This window comes from Dysidea avara, chromosome 1, assembly GCF_963678975.1.
Source record: "Dysidea avara chromosome 1, odDysAvar1.4, whole genome shotgun sequence".
Taxonomy (NCBI): Eukaryota; Metazoa; Porifera; class Demospongiae; order Dictyoceratida; family Dysideidae; genus Dysidea; species Dysidea avara.
Window position 1 is genome coordinate 49,668,028 of NC_089272.1, and position 12,860 is coordinate 49,680,887.

Consider the following 12,860-nt stretch of genomic DNA (forward strand, 5'->3'; position numbering starts at 1 on the left):
ACTTTTATTTTAAAAATGCACTTGACTCTTGACCAAATTTTATGTTCTTGTTATTCTAAAAGTGTTATTGATTGTGGTATACACTTTGGAAACTGTGCTTGTCCTTTGACCGACTGCAAAATGCTAGACAAAGATTGGAATACAGGATATATTGAAGTGCCGTTTACTTTGAGGTCAACTCGGTTACAAAATATCTCTCAACCTGAAGAACGTGTGGTGTATAACTTTGATAGGCTTATAACAAATGAAGAGTACTATATTGTGTGAGAGTACTGTTGTCACCTATCTAACTATTGAGTTATATACACTGTGTGTCCTCTTTCAAACTGCTACACATACACACGCTTACTCTGCACTAACTATAATCATGATAGAGGAAAACATATAAGAAACACATATGTGACCGGATTTGCGAAAAGGTACCTTTTTCACACACAAGATTTGACCCATTTTTTGAACTTAAAGCTTCATAACTTTTCGATCATGACATATAATTACTTGAAATTTTCAATGAATGTAGCTAAAGTATCTGGCCACATTTTGATAGTAAGAGCAAGTTAATCAGCACAAGGAGTCAAGTGTTACATCATTTTGTTTGTTCGTATGTCAAATGTGTGGAAAAGGTACCTTTTCGCAAATCTGGTCACATATTGTTTAGTGAAAAGCTACTTGATATTTAGGATGTTTTTCTGGCAACAGTGATCCATAAAAATCAAGTGTCAACTTCATCAAATCATTGTTATAAATTGATTGAATAAAACTTGTCCTGTGAAAACATTAACATATTCAATTCATTTAACGTATCATGATAAGTCCCATGATATCGTGATTACTGTGATATTAAAATCTTCATGTCATGGCATCACTAGTCCACATTACACTGTACAGTGAAACCTCTATAATCCGATGCTCATTGGGATAAGAAAATTGTGTCGGATTAGCAAGGATGTCAAATTATTGAGGTAGTATTACATAGAAAAAGTCTGTTTGGTATGCAAATGAAAAACTATGTCAGATTATAGTGATTACAGAGGTGTTGGATTAGAGAGGTTTCAGTGTATCAACCAAAGGCTCTTGATCACATGAAGAGTTTATAATACGGGGCCATAATGCTCCCTTACTTATTTTAGCTTCTTTGCCACATGGTGGATTAAAATTTATAATTTAGAAGTGTGTGAACTGTGTCATGATATGAGTAGTGTCATATACATAAAGACCCACATTTCACCATGGCCATGTGTTCATGGATATGCCTTGCCTCTGGTAAGACCCACTGCTTTGCATAGTGAAAGTCAAAGGAATCACCAGCCATAAATATCCACCAAACCAACAAATACAGATTCGTCAGCCTGAGGAAGCCTGTACACAATTGTAATAAACAAGCCAAGCTGACATCAGGATATGTCTCAGTTGAATAAATATGGGTAACCTCAGTGCCTTTGGCACTTAAAAGCTCCTGTACATGTATGTAGTGTGTATAGTACAATACGGAAATGATTATTCAATGCGGATGTGTATTGTGTTAAAGTGTACGCTTGATCATGAAATGTTTCTATCACGATTATTGTGATAATACAATATATTGTGGCATCACTAATGGAGACACCTTAGAATCAATCACCAATAGTGTCTTTCTGTCCAGTTCATGAACTAAGATACTGTACCTTTACTAAGTCCTATTGACAGATTCCATTGTAGTTGTAGTTCAGGCAAATCTCCTTGTACTAGTGTACTTAGTTACCATTTAGTTATTAGGAGTGGCTGTTGTAGTATTTATTGGTAACTCAAAAGCACTCCTATTTACAGATATGTATCATTGTTTTCAAATAATTTTGTATTGCCAAAATGGCTTTGGTCTAGATTTCACGCCTGTTCTAATTGTAGGGAAGCGTAGGCTCTTGGGCAAACCGTGTATAGGCAGCACAGACTACTGTATATAATATTATTACTGAAACCACACAATAACAACTAACTCTTACAACTACTGTACAGAATATTTATATTACAGGTATGCATAAAGTACATCATATCACATCATTACATCACATCATTAGCTCTATTACAACACCCTGAACTAAAAATGCTTTTCATAATCTTTTCTGAGATAACAAGTTAGGCTTCTAAGCTGGTTGTTGACCTGTTACACAGAATTTCGGATCAAGAACTGTTCAAAAAGCAAGTCAGAGGAATGAGTTAAGAGGTATACTTTTTCCATAACTGATTTTTACTCCTTTTCACACAAACACTTCAGGATTGCTATACAGGTTTATTTGCTTGTAAGTAGGAACACATTCATCAAACTTATCTTGAAAGACTGCAACTAAGCATCATTGGTATTAAGAAGATCTAGAATGGACACCTAGTTGCTTCATTAGGTCAACATTTACTGCTCCGGTGTTATGCTTACTGTTATCAGTTTTCTTAGGCTCTGAGTAACACAATAAAATTATCGAACTGTATACAAATGTGGTCACTGTTGTTTTCCGCAATACTCGCTTGGCATGTAGGGCAATGTGTCTTTAAACTGTTCTAAAAGTTTCGTTTAGATTGAAACATATGTTTTCGAGAATGGCTAGTTTGAAATTTGAATTTAGTCGCCCCCACGTAATTTGCTCTCTAAGAATTTTACTCGGAATTTAAAGAATGACACAGAACACAACTGAGGTCACTGGGTATTGATGAACTGGCGCTCTATGTAGTTAATCAGTGCATAAAGCCACAAAGAAGTGTGCTGCCATAGATTATAGTCCACAGATATAATCTATGGTGCTGCATACCATCGTTCGTTTTTAACAAATTTAGTCGCCCCCACCGTGACGTAATTTGTCCCTCTAAGGGCGCGGCTTAAAGAATGACACAATACAACTGCGGTTACCAGATTTTGACACAAGCTGCGAGTAATTAGCACATGTAGCTAGCCAATTGTCACCATGCATTATTACATTCTATAGCACCCCCACACAAAAATTATACATGTAATTACAACATACAGAGGACACATGAATGCCAAAAACTTTTCACAACAATAATGTAAGAATTGTACAATAATGACTGTAATATAACAGCTATGAAATGTTTTCCAGTGGCCCGCCATGGTAGCAAGTCTCACATGACGGCATGTATATTCATCCAATCCAAGCTCAATGGGAGTAACACGTAAGTATGATGACAAGTTGGTATGACCCCATTTGTAGAATCCAGATGAGTGGGTGTGGCTCCAGTATGTCTAAACAGTTAACAAACATTCCTGTTATAAATACGTGCTAGAGTTGCAATATAATAGCATAGTATTTAAATGCAACAATACATAGTCTCCATTGCATCACTATCAAACAACACTAAGTGGAGGATATTGTTGCATCTCTAGTATGTACACTCTATCAGTACAACCTGTCTTAATGGCCACCAGTATAGAAAGACAACCTCTCTTGAAAAGCCAATTCCAATTGAGAATTTATACACTGTTACCTGCTTATTGAGTGAAGGTGGCAATAAACAAGTTCCACCGTAATTTATACACATGATCTGATCTGTACATTCTGTCAGTGGATGAGATCCACTTGGCCAGGACAAAATGTGACCCAAATGTCCTGGATGATCCATACTCAACCCACTTATGACCCAGTGGCACAATGGAACTGAGTATAGAGAATACATTTATATTTATTTCTAAGATGTGTGGATTGTGGACACACTACAACACATTACATGTACATACAAGACATGCTACGTAGTGTTTTAGCATTTCAAGTCACCACATTATGTACGGACCAGTCAACAATGCTTCATAGTGCCCATCAGTAAACCTGAAGAAAAGTTCCGAAAAATAAAAATTCACATAAGTACAATGAAACCTCATTAATATGGTCAGCTGTGGAACCAAAAATTTGGCCTGAATAACAAGGTGGCCTTATGAATGAGGTCATAAAGTACTGCTTAGCTATATTTGGGATCTACTAGAGGTGGCCAATATAATGAGGTGGTCTTATTAAAGAGGTGGCCGCTAAGTGAGGTTTCACTGTACATACAGTTCACAATGGTGAACAATATTAATGGTTAACAATATACACTGAAACCTGCAGGCCACTTGTGGAAGATTGCTCTCTACACAAAATGACACATTCAGAGATGGATGATACAGTAACACATTGTGACTTCAATACTCGTGATGTGTCACTGCTAGGCAGCAACCATGTACACGGCACTGCCAATGCACAACATCGCACTTGCTTGTACACACAATTTTGCTCAAGATTTTACAAATTGATAATTAAGGGGTGTGGAAACTAGCTGCTCACTCGAAAGACTGTGTGGCAGCTGTTTCCCTTCTGTACAAGTGGCCACCAAGACAGGTCCACTGTGGATGAAAGCCAGGCATTAGATATTTGGTATTTCATGTGTTGAAGGCATTCCAGGGCTTCCGGCAGTCTCAAATATCACCACAGTTTAACTCAGGCAGTGTTGTGGTCACCACTAAACCACTGGAATGCTGTGTTATGTGAAAAATATATCCTATGGATAATGACTTCATCACTTTCTTCATCAGGAGCTTATAAGGACCAATAGTGAAACTTTTTACACTTTGGGCTGACAGCCAACTGCCTAAGTCTGAAGCAGTGCCTTTGGTGCTCTAACAGATTGGCTGCCCCCTTGCTGCCAGCACTCACTGTCTCATACATTGTCACACACTAAATCCATCTCTATAGCCAGTTAGAACAGTATGCTTCTTACCTTTTTTAAGGCGCAAAATGCAGCCACCTCTTTAAAAAGCTAGGTCAGAAAATTTTTGTCCCTACGGCCTGAATAATGACCAGCTTTCACTGTACTATTAGTGATTAGTGATCATGGAAGATTATTTATTAAGATACTAAGATATACAAACGCTACAACCTCTAAATATAGCAGTAAATTTTTTACCCTGGTCCAATGTCTAATAATCGTGAGAGACTCTACTGTGACAAATACATGTTTATCATAATATGTGCTAATCGCCTTTTTACAATTAAGTTTTACAACACAAATACATGTATAATTAAACTCACCAATTGTGACTAAATCCCTTCAACACGAAAAGACAAGTAATGAGACAACCTTGGAGACAACAGCCTCACAAGCCTATTCTGGTGCGCTTATTTAGTAGTAATATAAATTTTAAAGGCGTTTATTTACAACAGGACATAATTACGCGCCCCTCTATTGTCTCTGAACATACTTGCCTTTTCTTTACTATTCTCATTTCATTTCACAAGATCTCTTGATAGGGGCGTAGCTTCTTCACTTGAATTAGTCAATGCTTGAAGTAGATCGAGATACTCTAATAGAACAGTCACATTTCTACATGTGCCATATTTTTATATTGTAAAGTCTGTAAGTAGCTAGTAATTTAAACTATACAATCCAATGCTAAGCAGAAGTTGTAACTATGCTAAATATTGATTGCAGTGTTACAGCTATTTTGTGACTGCTCTAATAGAGTATTTTGATCGTTTTAATGCAGTACAAGATGAAAGGCAAAGTGATACTAAGGGTTTACTAGTTAAAATGGGTGTTAGTTGACTGCAGTTGCATGCCACTAGCATGGCCGCCCAGAGAAATTAGGGGGCCCAGGGAAAAGAGTTAAAGAGGGGCCCAGGGGCAAGGAAGGGTCTAGATCCTGACTGCTCTATTAGAGTATATCGATCTTTCTTTAAACAGGCAATCAAGAGGCCCCTTTTGGGCTGGGGCAGGGGGAAAATACCCCCCCCCCCCCCCATATGGGCGGCCCTGGCCACTAAAATTACAGATATATTTTAATATTCTGTCACTGTAATCTGGGGTTTCTGTCAAAACCATGGAAACTCACCTACTGTTATCAACAGTGCATTGCTTATTCTAACAAAAAGTATTGAAATCCCATCCAAAAACAGCTTATAGCTGTAAAAAAGTGCGCGTCCAAGTAAAGCAGAGTTAACTGCGACAAAAAGTAATGATATCATAATGCAGCCATGTACGAGGTGTAAAAGTTGTAAAATTCATATTAGCTAATCAGATACTACAATGTTATTGTTAGTGTTAATGAGAACTATGTTCTGCTAGTTTATAAGTGTGTGAGCATCTTCATAAATGCCACACAAATTTAATTCTCAATAAAGCAATGTGTATAGATTCTCTGATAGCAATAAATAGTTTGAGTTTGGCCGTCTTTCCTGTATACGGCAATGCTACGAACAAAGGAAAGGTGGCCAAACTCAAACTATTTATTGCTATCAGAGAATCTATACACATTGCTTTATTGAGAATTAAATTTGTGTGGCATTTATGAAGATGTTCACACACTTATAAACTAGCAGCACATAGTTCTCATTAACACTTTAACAATAACATTGTATTATCTGATTAGCTAATATGAATTTTACAACTTGCACACCTCGTACATGGCTGCATTATGATATCATTACTTTTTGTCGCAGTTAACTCTGCTTTACTTGGACGCGCACTTTTTTACAGCTATAAGCTGTTTTTGGATGGGATTTATATCTACATAGTATTACATAGCTTGCTACACTGCTTCTCAAAAGACTATTGTGACTGCTCTATTAGAGTATCTCGATTTGACTGCTGTATTAGAATATCTCGAGTAAGAGAGGCTCTTTCAAAAGGGGGGTTCCATGGAACCCTTTGAATCCCCCTGGATCCGCCCCTGTGTATGCTTTGATAGTTTCATGATTTGTCCAGACAAGTAATAGAGTAAGCCACCAAGTTCGACCACCATAGGTTCGGACGCGATTTTTCTTTAAACCCGCAAAGAAAATTTCTGCTCTTGCTATGCCCTTGGAGAGGGCTAGGCCATAAACTCTTGCATGCAAAATTTCAGACCTGCAGCTTTCTTTGTCTGGCTGCAGCAGCTGCAAAAGTGACCTGTCCGAATGTTCTCAATTCTGGGACAAAAATTTGTATTATCGGTCGAGTGGCACTGCTCGTAATGCTTGAAGCTGATCAAGTATTGCTGTACTTGATATGAACGAGAAACTCTTATACTCTCCAAATATACGTAGATATTTGTCTTAGTGCTTATTGGCTGTGAATTACAAAGCTCCAAAGTCACCTCTGTCGTGCAATCTTTAATTCGGCCACATGTGAAGTTCGTGCAAATCAAATAGTTACCTAATAGCTGTGTTATTATAAAATTTATTGTATCCCAAAAATTTTACTGTATCTACATCATTAAAGTCCATGACAAATCCAGTGTTTGATATAAAATCACAGTGAGCAATCAAAGCATTTGTTACAATAGCACTTCCAGACATCCTTATAATGCCTTTACCTTTGTTGTTGGCAAATTTTGTGCAGTTTATATGTAACGTAAATGTAATGTTGATTGTTTTACAGACTTTTACTTCAGCATGGATGATGTGTTTGTAATCTGATGTGTTATTCTTAAAGTGGCATTGATGCATTGAAAATCTCCATTGTATTGAGTGAGTTGTTGTAAAATTCCATGAACGCTTGACTTCTATTGCAGAATAATTCTTGTTCATGTTATTTATGAAACAACAGCCAAAAAGGTGTATTTCAGAACGTTCCTTGCTAGCAAACGAAATAGTAAATAATGGCCCATGCTTGGATGAAATGTTTGAAATGGTCATATTTTAATGATAACTACAGGTGAATATTCTTGCTGATGAAACAATAAGCCAATAACTGGTGTTGTGTACTGTAAGTAGTTATCATTATTTGTCATGGCAACTGCTGCTTGGGAAATATTGGAAATCTTGAGTCCATGAAAAACCAAAGTAGGTGATCTTTGTGCGTCATCATTCACTCTATCCAGAAATGTTAGTAAAATGGCACCCATCGTTTCGTAAATTGGATTATTATGAAGTACTACTAAATTCTTGAATTGTGACTTCCCAAACACAGTATCTGCTGTCAAAGCATATCCTTGGCTATTCAAGAACACGCAGTCACATATAGTAAATGATGTTACATTCTGAAGGACTAAAGCAGCATAAAAATTTTCATGAAGCATAATTTGAGCAGCAAGATAATAATAATACCACAAACAACTAATTTTATATTGCTAATACCAATTGACATTGAATTTCTGATTACAATCGAGGCATTATGACACTCTATATAAACATTGTTCTCCCCTGTGAAACTAAAATCCAATGCATTGTTAAAGATCAATGGTTCATCTAAGTAGTACATTCCTGAATTAAAGTGCAATTCTGTATGTGGTGTCAAGAACTTACTGATATTTTGCATATAAAATGATAATCCATTGCAATCAGTGTCATTATTGCTACAAGTAGCACTGATGTAATGAACATTTCTTACCTGGCACACAATTGTACAGTAAATAAATAACATTATAATATGGAATAACATCTTCTTACGTGTAGCTGATTTTTAGTTATTGTGGTTGTGTACCTAAATCAAATACATACAGTACATATAAACATAGAGTAAGGATTACCAATGATGATCTAAGATAAGTTCACACGCACACACACACACACACACACACACACACACACACACACACACACACACACACACACACACACACACACACACACACACACACACACACACACACATACACACACACACACACACTAATAATTTATTAATTATCACTTTTAGCTTGCTGCAATTAATGCATTTATTTTGATACCGCTTTAGCATAGGCGTTCATAGGTGCCGATCAAGGTTTAACTTGTACATTTCCTGGGAAATAATATTATTATGATATTGTCTGGGAAATATCATGGGAACACAGTTTGCTCATAGCTTTAATGCCTAAGCACTTCAAGGATACGATTTTACTCTCTATATTGAGAGACACAAATGTCATTGTGGGTTTGGGTTTACAGGTTAGTTGACTATTTGACAGTTACTAAAATTAATAATGAATGATCAGTAAAATAATCGTTTTGGCAATGCGTAGATACATATTTCTACTCAGACATGTCAACCATTGAACAGACTACAGAACAATGCAAAGAGGACAACTACAAATAGGTGAGTAAACCTTATAATCCTAACTACTTAACTTAATAAGATTATATACCATGACCGTGTCGGGTTTACCCCCTAGGGCATGTGTTCCTAGTGCTTTGGGTGTATATATCAGTAAAAACTCACAGCCGTGGTATCAAGACACACGGTAGTGTGTCGTGCGGCCCAAGTAGCCGGCGCGTAACACCCGCGAGTATATTGACAGGAAGAAAGAAAACGCAATTTTCGCACCTCAGTAGCTCTGTGCTTCCTTGATGAAATAAGACGATTTTTGCTGTGGACATGCCCTCCAACTGCAGCACTCCACATTCCAAATAAGAGCGAAATCGCTTCACGCGTTCCTGAGATATGCGACTTCAAAAATTGGCTCAGTTTCTTCGGTTTTTTTTTCTTATTTTTATTGCCGCACACTTACTAAAACTGCAATAAAACGCGAACGTCATATCCGATTCCCTTGCAATTTGGCACACAGAAGGGGGATATAAAGGCGCATCGCGGTACCAACTTTGGCTGGAATACGATAAATAAGCAAAGAGTTATGAGCGATTATTCACGAAAAATAACACCAAAATGTTGTCACGCCTACAGGGTAAACCGCGTATGGGAAGAAGCTGAAGATCGGTCGGTGAATAGGTTAACTAGTGAACCTCAAACCTTTTGTGGTTTGAAAGAAATCGAGCTAAAAAACAGGAAGATACAACGAAAAAACCAACAGTGTGTAACAATTACGCAATCGAGATTAGCTAATAAAAAAAACGACTGCTTGCCACGCCTATCAGATAAACCGCTTGGGGTAATGCTTTGAAAAAATCGTTGTACAGATGGAGTAATCATCTTAGAAAGGCTCATCAATGGTGTAGAAGAATCAGACTTAAAGCCACGGAGTTATAACACGAAATCCAACTTGGTGCAGCAAGTGCGAGATCGAGATACTCTAATAGAGCAGTCATCCTAATAGAGCAGTCACCCTGAAGAGAATTCAAGAGATCAGCTAGAAACAAGAAACCTGTATAGAGATCAGCTACACACAAGTCACCCTGTACAGAGATCAGCTAGAAGATTTCTGAAGTTACCTTGTAGGGAGTTCATGCAACTATGGAAAGAGATAGTTCTGAATCAGTTAGAAGAAATCACCTTGTAGAGTTCAGCTACAAAGAAACCACCATGTAGAGAGTTCAGCTACAAACAAATCGCCCTGTGGAGAGATCAATAGAAGAAGTTACCTTGCAAAAAGTTCAGCTACAAAGAAACCATCATGTAGAGAGTTCAGCTACAAACAAATCTCCCTGTAGAGAGATTAGCTAGAAGAAGTTACCTTGTAGAGAGTTCAGCTACAAAGAAACCATCATGTAGAGAGTTCAGCTACAAACAAATCTCCCTGTAGAGAGATCAGCTAGAAGAGGTCACCTTGTAGAGAGTTCAGTTACAAAGAAACTATCATGTAGAGAGCTCAGCTACAAACTAGTGACCTTGTAGAGACATCAGCTAGAAGAAGTTACGTTGTAGAGAGTTCAACTACAAAGAAACCATTCTTTAAAGAGCTCAGCTGCAAACAAATCACCTGTACAGAATTCAGCTACAAATAAATCACCCTGTAGAGAGATCAGCTAGAAGAAGTTACCTTGTAGATTGTTCAGCTACAAATAATTCACCCTGTAGAGAGAGCATCTAGAAGAAATCACCTTGTAGAGTGCTCAGTTACAAAGAAACCACCATGGAGATTTCTGTAATTAATATATGTATTATATATATAATTTGTACATTTACTGATAAAATATTTAAAGTACATCTACTTCATCTTTTCTTCTTCCTGTGGTAAAAAAAAGATAGGTTTAAAAAGTCCCAAAGCAGGCCATAGGCCGGCTTTGGGGTATACAAATACAAAAAGAAATGAAATCTAATCCAAAACAGCCAAGCTGTGAAAAAAGTGTGCAGCCCTCAAAAAGGCTATGGTGAGAAAAGATATGAAATCCAAGGTGGCAGCCAAGAAATGGCTGTGATGGTAGGTTAATGGTAAAAAATTTAATAATGACAATTCAGGTGAATTTTTTGCCAAGACCAAGCGGCACAAAAATTCACCTGAATTGTCGCTATTAAAATTTTTACCATTAACCTACCATCACAGCCATTTCTTGGCCGCCACCTTGTATTTCACATCTTTTTCACCATAGCCTTTTTGAGGGCCACACACTTTTTTTACAGCTTGGCTGTTTTGGATTAGATAACTATTACATAAGTAATTATATATAATTATCAGTAAGAAATTTAATTGGCAATACAGCTATTTAGATTGCATTAAAAAGATTAAACTCTGACTGATATTTTTAGAAATTTATTCCAAACCCATTAACTTCCTGAAAAGATTTGAATAAGTGACCGGATTTGTGAAAAGGGGTCTTCCAATTTGCCAACTTTGACAATTTATAGCTTCAGATTGAAAAGAGTTTTGACCTGCAATTTGGCCAGAACGTGAACACCAAAATAGCTGAATAGATGGTGATAATTTCAGGTTAACATGTTACTTGTACACTAAGTTAAGGTCTCCCCAAATTTATGAAATTGGATGTGTATGGAAGACCCCTTTTCGCAAATCCGGTCACAGTATGTAGTAAGTAAATTTATAATGGATATCCTATTCCAGCTGTACTGTATAGTATATGGTAAAATTTTTGGGCCAAATAATGCTCTCCGCTTCAGTATCCAAACTCACAAATTGTGGCTAGCTTCCTTGTTAATAAGCTACTTATGGCAATACAATAAACATTGAAAGAGCAGCTACATTTACACTGTCTATTTATATATATAATACCTACATCATAATTATACAGAATAATAATACTGTGAACATTTGAGACCATACCCATGAGTGTCTTTTGCCACTTCATAAACTTGATAGCTGTTGCTATTGATTCGCACCAATATATATATATATATAACAGTTAAGACTTACGGTAACAGTAGGCATGTGGCTATTTACAATCTTTATCCTGTTTATGAGCTTGATCATGAACAATAACTACAGTGTATTTTCAATTACAATGTGTGTATACAGATATGTGACCGGATTTGCGAAAAGGGGTCTTCCACACACATCCAATTTACCAACTTTGTCCATCCATAACTTCTGATTGGAAAAAGTTAATTACTTGAAATTTGGTCAACAGTGAGTACCAACATAGCGTAATGGATGGAGAAAATTTCAGGCTTATATGTTACTTGCACACTAAGTTATGGTCTTCCAAGTTCATAGAATTGGATGTGTGTGGAAGACCCCTTTTCGCAAATCCGGTCACATATTATGATTCTTGTGTAGCTAATGGATTCTAAAAAAACACTCTTCCTGAAGTTTATAAAGTTAGTTTTGTATCATAATAGCTACAGATTTACCGATTACATGGTGTGTATGGTTTACTGTTATAGCTGTTACATTTCTATAGTTATTGATCATCATGGAGTATTATACATACTAGTACAAAGTAGAAAAAATTGCAGAGCACGGTACACTGTATGTTTATGTTTTTGATTATTGCAATCCACCTATATACTGTACTATCACCAACTTTGCAGACAGTATTACCTGAGTGTAAAATTTCTATAAGAAAGGTAAACGGTAGCACAAAGATGTGAATAATGCGTTTAAATCATGCTATGCTTTAGACATCAATATGAATCAGACAGTAAATACTTAGGGGAGAACTCCAAGTTTAAAGCTCTAAGCTAAAGTAATATGTGCAATTCTTGCCATTTATGCTAATATTATTTATTTATAGTAAGCATTGGTTTCCCATCCTGTAGAATCAAAAGATGTGGTTTGAAGTGCAGCAAACTACAGTAGCCTTTACATTACTGCTAGTTTG

The 12,860-nt window shown here is 36.7% G+C and overlaps 1 long non-coding RNA gene across 1 annotated transcript; it reads right to left on the reverse strand.

The window, feature by feature from the left end:
• Window positions 1-2,596: 2,596 nt before the first annotated feature.
• LOC136267440 (uncharacterized) lies at window positions 2,597-5,240 on the reverse strand. The gene is made up of 3 exons (XR_010706695.1): window positions 5,043-5,240; window positions 3,719-3,806; window positions 2,597-3,226 (listed from the first exon to the last, which is right to left on the reverse strand). It is a non-coding gene; the product is annotated as an uncharacterized lncRNA (long non-coding RNA).
• Window positions 5,241-12,860: the final 7,620 nt, after the last annotated feature.